The sequence below is a fragment of the Phasianus colchicus genome, chromosome 2 (genome assembly GCF_987193195.1).
Source record: "Phasianus colchicus chromosome 2, bPhaCol1.hap1.1, whole genome shotgun sequence".
In the NCBI taxonomy this organism is placed as follows: domain Eukaryota; kingdom Metazoa; phylum Chordata; class Aves; order Galliformes; family Phasianidae; genus Phasianus; species Phasianus colchicus.
In genome coordinates, this window is record NC_143437.1 from 26,275,277 (window position 1) to 26,290,303 (window position 15,027).

The 15,027-nt window shown below is 34.9% G+C and overlaps 1 protein-coding gene across 1 annotated transcript in view; it reads left to right on the forward strand.

Moving 5' to 3' along the window:
- The window catches only part of PRKCE (protein kinase C epsilon), a 275,101-nt gene that overhangs the window by 183,766 nt on the left and 76,308 nt on the right, over window positions 1-15,027 (forward strand). The gene's annotated exons all lie outside the window — the stretch shown is intronic.

The window sequence follows — 15,027 nt, forward strand, 5'->3', positions numbered from 1 at the left end:
CCCATAGTGTTTTCTTTGCTGGTAACTTTTCTTTAAATATTCCTTGTTTTAGCATATGTTTTGTATTTGCTCCTTGAGATGAAGCAAATGTTTGGATGCTGTGGCTGACTATCTAGAATCTCTGAATCCAATCAGTCTAACTGCATGAGACCCAATTTATGTCAGACTGCTACTGTTTATCATTGGTTTTGCCCCTTATTTCTCTCATCATTCGCCTTATCTGACAGTTTTTACTTAATTGTTCAAAGAGCTTTATTGACAAAATGTACATAAGGTGAATCTGTCTTGCAAATAGAATATCAGTTGTGTACAACTGAATTTACAGAAGCACCTTTTATTTTTGAATTGTCTGATAAAATGTACTATTTCTAAGCATAAGGGTTTGAACTTTGCCAATCAAACTAAACATGCCATTCATTTCAAGAGGATCAGCTTTTGACTTATAGGGAATAAATCTAGTGAATATACATATGCACACATATATGTGTGTGTATATATATATGTTTATATATAAAATTTAAATAACATACTTGAAAATTAATTTCAATTACCAATCATCATATAGATCCAAGCTACTGGGTTTATTTTCTTTCATCAAGATGTTGCATTTGAGCAGTTGAGTCAATTTAATGAAAACAGATGTATTTTAGATTAAAGGAATAATTAAATTTGCATATTAAACAAAAATAAGAGTACATAATGGTACATATTACCATATGTGTGTGCTTACGTAAATGTCTACGTATTGCCAATCATTTCTCTGCTATAGCTAAAAATGTGGATTGTACAAATGAATTACTGAAGTGCTTGTTTAGAATTATTTACAAGTTGTCAGGAAAAAGAAATGGAACAGTGTGAAAGCCAGAGGGGGGGAAAAAAAAAGCCAGTTTAGTACACACACACACACACACACAAAAATGGACCAGGAAAGCATGTACAAGAAAGATTCTTCCATGTTGTCCACAAATGGTGTTGCTTTCACTTCAATTTCATTTGAATATATATGTGTTCATTTAAATATTGTAAAATGTGTTCCTGTCACTGAGCATAATGGTGATTTTAGATGAAGAAAGTGATAGAAAGATTGTAGTAAGGTTAAGGGATAAACTCCGTGAACGGAGAGGAATCTTTAGGGCTAAAGAAAACCACGCACTCTGAAACACAAATAAATGTATCACTGTTGTGTATCACGTCGCAGAACGTATCAGTAAAAACCAGTTTATGTGAAGTGAGTTATGCCAGAAGTTTCTCCAGCTACTCTTCTGGTTTTCTGGAGATTTTATTTCTTTTTGTTGTGGTTTTTTTTTTTTTTTTTTCCCCCACTTGTTCTCGCCTCTTCTGTATTGTGCTTTTTGTCTTCTTCACCATTCCCCAGGGCTGTTTATCAAAGCAGGGTATTCAGAAATTCTTCTTACCATCTTCTCTCTTCCCAGATCTCTTCCTTGGAGAAACTAAGCTACTTTGTTCTAGCAGTGAAAAGATATAACAAGATTGTAATTTGTGTTCTTTTTTCATGAACTCAGAAGAATTGATATTTAGGTAATTTATAGAGTTACAAATCATAGGCCAATGATACTACGCCATCAAAACTGCACTGAATGATACCCAATCAAATGCAAAGTCCATAGCTGAAAAATCAGTGCTTTTCAAGCCTATAAGCAATTTGCAAAGAACCCTATGAGGAAGCAAAAATGTAAAAGCTAAAATTAATTCTAATAGGAATTAATAATTAAAATATCTGTTAAAGCTATAAAATATTTATGAATGAAAAAAATGAAACAGCACTAAGTGAATGAGTCAATTAATGATTTGCTTGCATTTAGCAGGAAAACAGATGGGAAAGCTTGTTAACCATGGACCACATTTGGTCTATGGTTGAAGTAGCTTTACTGAGAGAAAGGCCATTGTATGATAGAGTTTAAAATGTGTTGAACAGTAGTATCTAGTTAATTACACTGCAGTTGTATGCCAGATCATTGCTGCTATATTTTACAGAACTGGTCATTGAAGTGATCATGCTGGAAGTCTAAGTTTCAAGTTGAGCTTATTTGTTGCATACACCCTAATTAATGGGAAGGTTGACTCAGTATTCATTGCCAAAGCTCTCAGAGGTTTATTTTATGCAATAAAATTGCTTGCTTTGTTCCTCTTCCACAGAAATTTAAATGTAAGAGTTCAGCTTTAGGTATTGCGGTGTTTTCCCTGTGTCTTCACATTATTACTAAAGAAAAGTTGCCTAACGTGCATCGTACAGTCAGTATGCTTCAGGTTTTTTTTTTCCATAAAGCAGATTAGTATCATTTACTAAATTCTGTGGTTTTCATCACAAATAAACAAAAGATCATATTTTAGAAGAATTTAATATTCAGAAATCATGCCAAATACTGGTTAATAACAACATACTGTGTTTTTTGCTTTCTATATCCAAACCTACCTTTTGCATTCCTTTCTGCAGATGAAAATTCTGCAAGTTACAGGCATTGGGACAAAGAACAGCTTATATGCATCACTAATTTAAATACAGGAATAATTCTTCTAAACTCAGGATTAGTATCGTAATCTTTTTGTGCCCTCAATTCATCAGAATATTTCTGTTTAACTATAAGCACATACTTTCACTCAGTTAATCTCAAAGCTATGTACAGGTCAAAGTTTTCCAGAGAATTAAATGTACTTTTCAGAAATTGAGCCTTCAGTTGAAAGACTAATAAAGTTCTAAAAGTTTATTTATAAAATACAAGTTCTGTTTCCTATTTGCTTCGCTCAGTAAGTAACTTTGTTTGATGAAACCAATTTGCTCTAATTCCATCAAAAATGAGCCAGAAAATCAGCATTCTATATTTAAATTATATGCATATAAATGTTGTACTTTAGGGAGTGCTGTGGTTTTCTACAGTGACCTGGAAGTCAAGAGAGCTGGGTTCTGTTCTAGAGTTTGAGATAAAGTGTGTGAGGCTGATATATGATGTTTTGTCTGCAGTGGTTGAGGTACGAACTCTGTGACCCAGTCCCACACATTAAAAAGAGTGTAAAATCTACTGGCACAACCACAGCTGACGTGTGTTTTTATGTAGGAGGAGTTCAGATGTTTTAGTGAAGCATACATTCTAAAACCATATCAAATCATATATGATTCCTTTCTGTTTTGGCCAGTCTATGGTCAAAGCAACGGTCGGTGTTTCCAGAGGCCTGCTTTGTAAGCCTAAACTTATAAGCAAAGCTTTCAGTCTGTCTACTGGGATGTAAATAAAGAATTTTGCATTCTGTATAAGACACTCACAGAAACTTGCATAAAGCTCAGCATACAGCGTACAGCGTTTTTGTAAGAGCTTACCATTTCTTATCATCTTTGATTTATTCAGGAGCTTCATGTCCTTTATTGAGAAAATATCAGACATGGGGAAAGGGAAGGTTCAGGTCCACTTCTGTTTGCATGCTTTTTTTTTTTTTTTCTTTCACATTTTCCTCATACCTTCTTTTTCTCTTCTGTATTCTGTCTCTCTGACAGCAATTCTGACATTGCCCTTTTCCCCTCTTTCATATCCTCTTCACTTCAACCTTATGCCTTGCTTCAGTGATCAGCTGTGGGACAGCATCAGCATTAGGTTTGGTTGATAATGCTTCAGTCAGCTGGCTGGTGAGGGAGTCTTAAGTACTAGAGCTGCGTTCTCTGGAGCCATTCTTGAATGCAATATTCTGTTTGTAGTTGGAAGTGTTAGAACTCTGAATATTAAAGATTTTTCAATGGAAAGTTGAGATTCTACAAAATGTAGGTATACATATCTTCACCTTATTCCTCATCTGCCCCTTTCAACTTTACTTATAGTATTAAAATTCTGTAGAACTCTATCATATGAGATATACATATATACACATGTATGTTCACACTCCATGTTTTATAATAAATTATCTTAATGCTTTAGAAAGAAAATGTGGTTTTTTTTTAATATTTAAGATGGAAAGATTATGATAATCATAATAAATTTAAAATACTAGAGAGCTACTGCTTCTAGCATTAACCGTTTGGTATTTTTATCCAACTTCATGAAATTAGTTAAATTTGAGACTTGGGTCCTTCTGTTCTATTTAGATTACTATCTTCAACAAAATTGCTTTTTGGACAGTCATAGTACAGAGTATTAGAGGGTGCTACAAGTATAGAGCAATTTTTATAATGAATTATAAGGAATTAATTGAATTAATAAGGACCCTTAGTCAGCATTACAGTTATTTTTGTTAGAGAAAACAATTGAACTCAGGTTACAGTGAGTCAGAAATGTTACTACAGTTAAAATGTTAGACTTATCCAACCTTAAAAACAATTTTTTATTTCCATGCAATTGGCTTCACGTTCACTGCAGCCTATCTATTCATTGTGCATAGTTCTGGAACAGACCTGCAATGCAATTTGATTTTCCTCTATATTCTGATACTACGAGGTAGCCACATAATGGTGAAGGACCTCGGGGACATTTATGAACAGGCAGTAATGAGCCAATTACCAATATGCCTATCTGTTAACTATTATGTTCTACCTAGAGGCTTAGTACTTCTTTGCCTGGGTACTGTGGTTCAGGTACCGCTCCTCTCAGTGCATTTGCACAATGTCTAGAGTGCTTCGGGTAAGGCTGATGGGTTTTAAAGCTAAGAATCAGGAGATTTTGTTTCAGTTTCAGCAGTCATGCTGTTACTTTCTAATTTTTGCCATATCTCTGAGCTTCTTTCTGCATCAGAACCCTCTTTGTCAAAAACAAAAGTCTTCTTTCAGTCTTTCTTCTACTCATGGTCTGAATGAGGGCTGCTCTTAAAGCAAGGCTTGCTATCTTATTATGTTGGCCCGTAATGTTAGAGGTGGATGCTGGCAGTAAGGCAGTAGAACTGAACCATTCCGTCAGTATTCAATTACATTTTGTTGTGCAACAGTTGGCAGCAGAGGGGCAGTCTGACAAAATTGTACTTGACATTGATGTTCATATGAAGGAAAGGTATGGAACTGAAATCCTCCATGTGGAAATAAATGGCACCCATTGACATTCATTGACACTTGCAGAATGTTTATAGAGACCAAACAGTGGATGTGAGCACAGTGAGGCAATGGCTGGTGCATTTTTGTGGTGGTGACAGCAACTGTGGGTCACCTCTGCAGTTGCATGAGCACATGTTGCATGAGTTGTTATGAGCACAGCTTGCAAGCTCTTGTTCATTGCTCATGAAAATACTTAGCTGGTGGTGCTGGTGACTGTGTTGAAAAGATTGTATTTTGTAGCTGAGAATTTGCTCTACCAAATGGTGTTATTGTCCTCCTTGTGTGTGTTGTATTTTCCATGGAGATGAATAGGAGACCTTACTTCCAGGGTGACCTATGTATTTAAATGCTTCCAGGGAGCGTTTGGAATAGTAGTGTCCTGCTGTAGTTGTAGGGAATGTTTCAAAAGATACAAAATGAAATTACATTTTTAAAGTGACATACTTTTGTCAGGAAATGTAGAAGTATGAAGGAAGAGACTCGTATATTTATGATGTCCTTAATAAGCCTTGCTTTCTAAATTAATTCAAGAAGAAGCACTGTAATATTTAACCAAAACTGTCTTGGCTAATGTAAAAGCTGGTCTTATTTTTCTTACATATATCTGTACAAAAAAAAAATGTCTTCTGTGCCATTTATGATATACAGTGCAAATTGACCCAACTGACTGGCCGCTGTAATATTCATCTGGGAATAATCAGAGTTTATAGTCTGTTTTATCTGGTATTCTTGTATTTTTGTTGCTAAGCAGCTAAAGCCATTATGCAGGTATTGCTATATGGGTGTAATCAGATTAGCACAAGTTTGCATTGCCTTTTATTACTGATTAGTGTCAAATTAGAACTTTTTAGGTGCAATTCTGTTTCTTATTATCCCTGCTTCACTGGATTTGTACATGTGTGTAACAAAAGACTAAATTAGCCCCTGTATTTTTAGCTATTTCGGTGCTAAAATATTTTAATGCAATCTAAATAGACATTTTTCTGATAATTATTTCTTAATGGAAAGTGCTAACTACAGTAAAAAGGTAGAATAAAATGGTAGGTGTTTTATATCCATCTGTACTTATTTATATTCAAAATTCTTTTGAATATTTTAACTGTATTATTAAATATGGTTATAGACAGAATGTGTACAGTAATGGCTATCTTTTTATTCCAAACTTCTTTTCCGTTATATATCACAAATATTGCAGTAAACTCATTCTTCAGAACATGTCATAAAGCACTCAGAGTAATATCTCTTATATCATCCCATCAAAGTCCTGTATACATAGGAAATTTTGGCAGAAAAAGGTTTTTCAAACATTTGAGTAATGCGTATGTTAAATTTAGATTTCTTATTGACTGCTACAGAGCATGAATTCATTGACTGTAATCAGTTTATTGTCTAAAAGTAGACGCTGTGGTCAAAAATAGTTGGAACGGTGAAGCTGCTGATTAAATACTGTAATCATTGTCTCTCTCACACACACAAGCCCCTGTTTCCAGCATGATGACCCGGTTTTGGAAACTTGCTATTATGCTGCTCAGTTATTGCTAGCTGTTCTTGAAGATTATTAAAGCCTGGTTAGGTCACTAAAGACTCATTGTTCACAGTAGTCCTTTTAGAGTTACACTTCAAGTCAGGCTATCAGTGCAGCCAGACTCATCAAGGGCCTGTAGGAGAAACTGCTCCTCCAGCATAGAGAAGGCATCAATCAGGAAAGTCTAAATGCTTCTCTTTCAGACCGGAAAGACTTTTATTTTGTGATGCAGCACCCAAACTGAACGGGACTCTTTCACACCCTCTCAAAGCTAGGGCTTGTTCCTAGTTTGCATGTATAAAAGTGAGAGCTGCAGCTGCAGCTCCATGTTTTTTGCTGTGCTGTAACCTTTTGAGGCCTCGACAAATCCTGGGAATAGCCCTGACTCAGCATCTGCAGCCAGAATTCAGTGTAACTACTGTCATGAAATAGTTGAGGGTGAGTTATAATTTGTACTGATTTTATTTACCTAACGCCAGTACATTAGGATTTTAGAGTTAATGCTGCCAGTGGTGTTGCATGTATCTTATGTAGCCAAGTGTAAAATTCAGTTTCATAATTTTAGTTCTGCTGTGATCATGTGCAGACAGGAGGGTTTAAGAATAACAGGTGGAGGTGAGGACCTTTTTCAGTACTGTTTGCATATCTCTTGAACAGATTATCTGGAACTACACACTGCACACTTTTCCCCTTGAGAAGAATTTCTTGCTCCAGTTGAGGCATGTTTGAGGGAAGAGTTTTCAGAATATATCGTATCCTTTGCCAGTAACTTTCCTGGCAATTCTGTCTGTCTTGTACACCATGTTTAAGCAGAGATCAGAGGAACTGGGAATACTGTCGTCCAAACAGGGCAAAGGGGGTAGCTAGTTTTGAATAGAACTGGAGGATATCCATTGCGTACTGAGTCTGTAAAATCACTATAGAAGCTCTGTCTTACTGTTGTCTTAACATCATGCTAGTTGGTTCTGATATACCTAATTTAGTAAACTTTGGGGGAATGGAGTACCCAGTGGAATACCCATCATTCAACAGGATAATTGGACAAAGATGCTTAAAAAAAAAAAATCCTGCAATTGTGGCTTTTAGTTTAGTTTCGTCTTGGGAGAGAGGAGTAGGAAAAATAGAAGTAATCAATGCTATGACAGTATCGCTTGAAAGAAATATGCCTGATGGGTTTGTATCAGGGTATATCACTCTGCAGCCATGTGCCATGACCCTCTTTCCTGTTCTTCCTCTTCACATCTTGAGATCATCCTTAGGCCTGGTGCAGAACTCCTTTCCCCCTACCATTTGGTCATGATACTTGAGTTCATGACTATTGTTGCCCTACTAGTACACTTCATGCTCTTCCTTGTATTTTACAGCATAAAGCACTACTCACAATTTACCTCTAATGGGTTCCATACAACAATGAATTTATAATGATAAAACCTATCTTTAAAATAAGTGGAAACGTAATGTTTACACAGGTTGCTGTCAGGATGCCCTGTTTATGCTGGTTAACTGTTTAAGAAACTATTTAAAGAAAGTCCATTTTACATAAGTGATAGTGGGACAACATTTTATAGTATGTTTTTATGGTGTTGCTCATACAAGTAAACAAGTAACTCATCCCACAGGAAGAGAAAAAGGAAGTGGTATATCAAATTTGATTCTTCTTCAGCTTCTTTCCTAAATGCAGGAAATTATTCTCATTGGGATTCATGGATTAATTTGGATGTTTTAATACTTTTTTTTGTTTTCTTTTGCAATAGCAGCAAGCTTAGTAGTTGATAATTGTACACAAGAGAACTTTGCCATGAGAAAGAAGTGGAATTTACAAAATAATTGTTTGCATCTTTATTAAAATGTTCACTGCTTTTTTGAAATGTGCATAGTAATAATTTTAAATTCAGTCTTATCTCACATTTTAATATATTGTTGTGGGCCAGAATGAATAGTTTTAATGTTGGCATAGAATGTCATCTGCACATATATCATGTGTGAGGTAGATCAAACTCAAGTAGGGTGTAACTTAGAATATATTTCATCTAATCTCTGTTTCTCAATACCACATCATAATCAGATTATTTTTACAAAGTTAATAGGTGCGTTAGAAGAGTTAAAAGACTTGAGTTAATGCCATTTTATGTCAGTTTCAGTACTGAGTAATTTTAGCAGCAACACACACACACACGAGCACTTTTTTGTTGCAGAAGGTTTGCTTTTGCCTGCTACAGTAGTGTTCAGCCTCATGCTTATATGTGGGGAAATGAGTAAAGGGCTTCTTTGTTTTCCCATGTTGGGTGGGTCCAAGACCATTCTTTAAGCTCGGAAGTATTCAGTGCATTGTTTATCTCCTTAAAAAGATGACAAGGAAGCTGATCCATAACACAAACCTAGCATGTAAGAGAAACGACTCTTCAGAGTAGATCAAGTGATCTCTTGCATGCCTGTGTTTCCATGGTATCTCTGAACTAGGAAGAAATTAGGTATTGGGGTATATACAACTTCCACTGATAGTTAGAAACAGTAAATGTAAATCTGTAAGACACAAACGGGTGAATTGTACTGGGAAAAAACTTTGCTGTTTAGAGTACATATGCCTTGCCAACTGCACAAGGAAGGAAGTTTTACTTTTAGGTACTTTTAGTTCAGCAGATAAAAGGATGAAGGGGATCCATTTTATAAACTTCTGTAAATATATTTTTTGTAAAAATCTTCATGTAAATATATTTTTTGTAAAAAGCAGCCATGATAAGTAATTTTAAATGCTTTAGTTGTGATGTTTCTTTAAAAATCAATGGCACTTATTTTCTGTTTTAAAAACATAAAATAATTACACACAATTCTACTCCTTCAAACTGCATCCAGAAGTGTAGAAAAAGAACTATATCTTAGAGATGAGAGCCTGTCTTCTCTTCTGCACTGCTTTACTTCAGATGATGGCTGAAATCATTACATTTTTGGACAGTATTTTCTGTTTTCTGATTAATTCATACTTCTGAATTGCCAGGGTTTTCAGCTGTGTGAAGCATATGCTTTACTAAAAATTAATCATGTCTGGAAACAGGAAAATATGGAAGAGAAAGTAGATCCAGTTAATGCTTTCAAAGGTCACTGTTGCATTTATAGAACTACAGAAATCCAGACAGTGTAGAGAGGTGTACAAATAATGACTTTCAATAGCTATTGGAAAAGCCTGGCTCAGGTAACTTACGTTTATCATTTGGAACAAAAAAAAAAAAATCAATGTGTGGTGCTTACATAAATCAATAAATAACTATGAAGCCCTTCATTTTTAGGAAGAATTATGAAAATGCATTGAACAGAGAATGTTGTATGTCAACTAAGAATTCTGCATGTATTTATCAGTTTTCATTATTCTGTGTGCTCATAATTTGCCTCTTCAAATATGATTTTTTTTAACCTTTTATGACATTTTTTTCATACTCTTGGAAAGCTAAATTATACAGAGAGCCACATAAAAGGTAATATAAGGATTTGATCTCGTGAAATACTGAATAAGACATAAAAACAGCCAAAGGTTTGTTCAACCCAGTCTCCTGTCTCTAATGATACCAAAGATGATGTGCAGGAAGAATGTAGGCAGAGGATTATGCCACTTTTCAAGATACTCTTCCAGTATCAGGAGAAGTGCAACTTTGATATTTCATGAGCCAAAGATGGTGTTCAATGAGGTGACATCTTTGCACATAATACAGCTTGTGGCAAGTGTTAAGAGTGAAAAACTATGCAGAAAACTGGAAAACTATAGAAATGTAAATAATGTAGAGCATAGTTCTCTTTTTAGTTGGAATGTCCTTACATGTGTAAATAACACATCTGCAAATAGACAATCCGATTGTGCAGCATTTATACAGTTTCTTTATAACAGTATACCTGAAAGTACTGTCTATGGCATTAAAGTTCTCCAAGCTGCATTATTTCTCCATAGTATTTTACAACAGTGAATCACTGTACCTGACTACCTTATTAGCAGTTAAATATGCTGCAGTTTCTAAGACAGAGGAAACAAGCATTTCCATCAGATGGATTGATGTGCTTTCTGTAATGAATACAAAAAATATTGCATAGTATAGTACAGGTAAATATTACATAATAAATCTGATAGAACAGTCTCAAGTTACGTTTTCCAGCACTGAGGGTTAAGGTGGTAAAAGAAAGATGCAAGTATTACATTATCTTGAGTTTTTCCATCAGTAGAATAGGCAACAAACCACAGCTGGCAACGTCATGACAGAGCCAAAAGGGCATCATGCATAATGCAGTAGACTTCATTAAAAAGAATGCCAAACAGTGGTGCCATTCTCTTTCAGATTTTCAGTCTGCAGTGTTCTTTTCTTGAGTTTCTGAGACATAAAAGGTATTTTTAAATTTATTTCAGTGACTATTTAACACTTCTATCTGAGCATTGCTTAGCATAAGCGTAGAGTGTAGAAATCTCTTCCATAAGTAATAGTAGCTATGTTGGATAAATTGATGAGTAGAGCCCATGGATCCATTTGTGGACCCATACAATAGGAAACGTGTTCTAAAAGAGCTTTTACTTAGCTTGTTTGGACATCCAAGAATTCTCATTTGTATTTTTAGATAATTTTAGAGTGAAAGGGAAACAAGTTTTAGGCAGGAAAAGGACCTTTCTTCAAGGAGTTAAAATTCAGTATTCCAGATGATATATTTAATCCCTGGTTCTTTTCAGTTGCATTCAGGTGTGAGAAACTTGGTGGTCATATTGCTGAGTGGTCGTATTGTCATTCAGACTGGCTGGTGCTACGAGTTTGCTTTATTGATTATATATATAAACATCCTTTCCATGCATATAGTATTCAAGACCAAGTTCTCTAACGGTAACTGCTGTACTCAACAGCATAGGAGAGGAAGCCTGCAGAGCTTTTCTGGCATAACAAGAAACAGGAAGATCCTATCTAGTTAGATTTTGGGAACAGAAATGACAGAATTTTAGATAGGAATCTGAATTTAGAGTGGCTTAAACTCACAAAACCTCTGAACTTTTGGAAATTTGCCATGAACCTGTGGGAAAAGTTAAGAAAGAATTGTTGCTGGGTGATGTGCCTGAGGAGATTAACTGGTTTCCACAGTACAGTTCAATGTTGTATTATTATATAAAACACTCGGTGTGATTCAAAGATCCCTTAGGCTAAAATGTAATCTCAGCCACATGTGTAACCCAATATCTGAGTATTGTTTCACTTTGCTTTTTAACTGGATTTAGACTGATGACTTGGGTTTAAGAAGCCACAGACAGCTCCCTTGAACCTAAAATATTATCTTTTTCAGAATTTGTACACAATACAGCTTCATTAAAATTTGTTAACCATTATCTGATTGCATGGTTAAGATCATTCTGCAAATAGCATTGACAGAAATGAAGTTTATTTACTGGCCTTGTCCCAGAGCAAAGTAATGTTTTATCCATTAGTAGTATGCTGTTTCTAATGTTGTTTACATTCTTTGAGGAAATGCGGAAGCTACTGTTTGAAGAGGCTAAAGGACATATGAGTTTATGGATTCTTCTTGAAAATATTCTTGAAGTAAATGCTAAATTACATTACTCAACTTATTTCCCAGATTGCAGAGAGAACATTGTGTCTTGGCAAACTAACTGTGTCATATTTGTATAATTAAATCTAAACTATGAAAAAGGTTCCCAGACCTTATCATGATGCAGTGAAGAATTACATTATTTTTTTGTCCTGCCCAGAAGTTTTTCTTGCAAGCTTCTATCTTTGTCAAATTACTGAGGGCCTCGGAAAGATACACTAACTACAAATAAATTTACTTGAGGATTTGAGTAGGATGATTAAAAGTGTTGTAATTTGAAAATAAAAAATCTCACTTTTCCCCCCTCTATGTATGTATATCTGTTAATTTAAAAGAGGGAAGTTTGCAATCATTATATAAAACTTGCTTGTGATTTATGTAAATTGTCCCATAGAAACCTTTGGTTATAAACTTCAAAGGAGTTTCATGAAACCTCAAGATGAATGTACAGGAAAATTTCAAAAAGACCTTCTCTCTCCTCTGGAACTGAAGACATGGGAAATTGTGTCAGTTCAGCTGACATGTGCTTTGAAATGCTAGGTTAGTATGACTACAAAGTACCAAACGGGAAGCTTCAGATCACTGCTGGTGTATTTACTGAATCACAAAAGGCAAAGCTCATGCAAATTGTTACCACTGCTCTTTTGTTCCTAATTCCAGAGAACATATTTTAATGATTAATATACTTTTTCTTAGAATGAAAAATTGCACAAGACTGAGGTTATGGGATGTTGTATTCATTGGATGCATTTTAGTCCAGGAATAGTGCTAAAAATGCAGTGTGTAACCACTGGGAGTACGTAAGCTACAAGTCCGGCATTTTGTAATCTTACAGAGCTAGAAATATATCCCATTGAGCATGTTCATTTTTTCAGTAAAACATGAGGTTTTTTTAGTTCTCAGTAGCTAATGAACTGATTGCATCATTCTGCCTTAGCAGCTTGTCGTGTTTGTCTGTCATTTCTTGTGTCCTGATCTTAGTTTTTGATCTTTTATGAAGAAAGAAAGATAAAAAATTTTGCTTTCTCTTTGGCTTGTTTCATGTAACAGCTGCTATGGAGTAAAAGTAAATATTTTATTAGGACTTACAGCATATATTATTTTTGTGTTTATTGTCAAATGATTTATGTGAAGCTTTGACATTAGTTTTGAAATGCACAACTCACCAATGGTTGATTCCAAGGCATCAATAACCGTGAACAAAAACTGTTCATATATTATGTTCTTTGATATGCTGAAAACATTTGCTAGTTTAGGGACAGAACATTCCACAGCCTGAAATTTAAAATGTAAAATAAGTAAGATTCAAAGAACACATATATGCATACTTCACTGACATACACAGAATTAAATAAAGCAATTTATAATTAAAAATAAGATAGCTTGTGTGTGTGTGTGCTCAAACTTAAGTGTATCTATCTACATGAGAGTAAAGGTAGATTGAGTCATAGATATAACTGTTCATTTATATATAAGTGGTGGTCTTTTAAAAAGTTTAGTTGCAATCCTGTTTGTGTTATCCAAAGAGAATGCATTATCCGTGCATCATTCAAAGAAAGGCAGTTTGTCTTAACTTTGCATATGCAACAAAATAAAATTTGACAGGAATTTTCTCGAACAATTATGACATTTCCAGCAATGCACTATTCATAAATACTATTGAGATTTTCATAGTTTGACAAACTAATAGCTTGTTTTCGTAATATAAAAAACTGGTGGACCTACTTTAAAATGTATCAGTGTTGCACACATGGCACGAGTTTTTTGACCTATAAGCGATACAACTAAGTGTATAAAAATTCTTCCCTTTTTCTTACTGCTTATCAAAACCTACACTTATTTTTACATGTTTTAAACCTTCATATATTCTTTGTAGTCAACCTCGATGCTGAAAATTGGTACTGAAAACTCCATCGTTAAAGCCATTTCTTAAAAAATAAAGTTCACGTTCTCATCACTGTTTGTGTGGAACAATTAAGTGAAGCTATGTAAGTTATTGCTGCAATTGTAATTTGATCCAGAACTCATAATGATGGAAGCAAGATACCATGTGATGTCACCATATATTTTTTCACAATGTTGTATAACATTTTACTGTCACAGGCTGTCACCTAATAAGAATGTTTATGGAAAGAATACAGAAAGTCTTCTGAGTCTATATCTGACAGTCAGGCATAAGTAACTGAAAACTTTTTTCAGGATGTTGCCCAACTTGTGTGAGGTAGGGTTGTCGGGGGGTTTTTGTTTGTTTGTTTTCATAATGACTACATTTAATTCAGTGACGGTGAAAAGTGCAATTAACTATTGGAGGAAAAAAAATGAAAATAAGCATTGTTTTAATCTGTACAAAAACAAAACACCAGTTTTTTTTTTTTCATGCCATGTGAACAGTGAACAATTAATAATATAACTTCACATAGTAGGTGTGGGCATTGATGTAAGACCATAAGCTGCTGCTGAAAGAAGAGATCTCTTGCTCTGTACCCTCTTCCTGGAGTACCCAAAATTTCATTTCATCCATTCCAGCAAGCCCTGTCATGGATGAATCAGATCCATTTGCTGATAGAGGCATAAACTAAAGTTCCAAAAAATTAAAAATGAAAAAGAAAAATCCGTGTATCTGTGAGCTTAACCTGTCAGACACTGTTGGGTGCCTGAGATGCAACAAGAGGGGAAGAGACTTGCTCTGCTCTGTAGCAGTTCACTGTTTGGACAGCAAGCCAGCTGTGAAATTGCAGATAGCCTGACTTCTCTATACAGCAATGAATTTTCATCTCAAAAGAATAAGAAGAAAGTCTGAACTGCAGTTTATTCATGTTTATGTTTTGTGGCTGTAATCACCTTAGATGTGATCCTAAATCATTTATTGTCGTGATTACTATTAAGTTGCTCAGGAAAATGGAAAACAAGA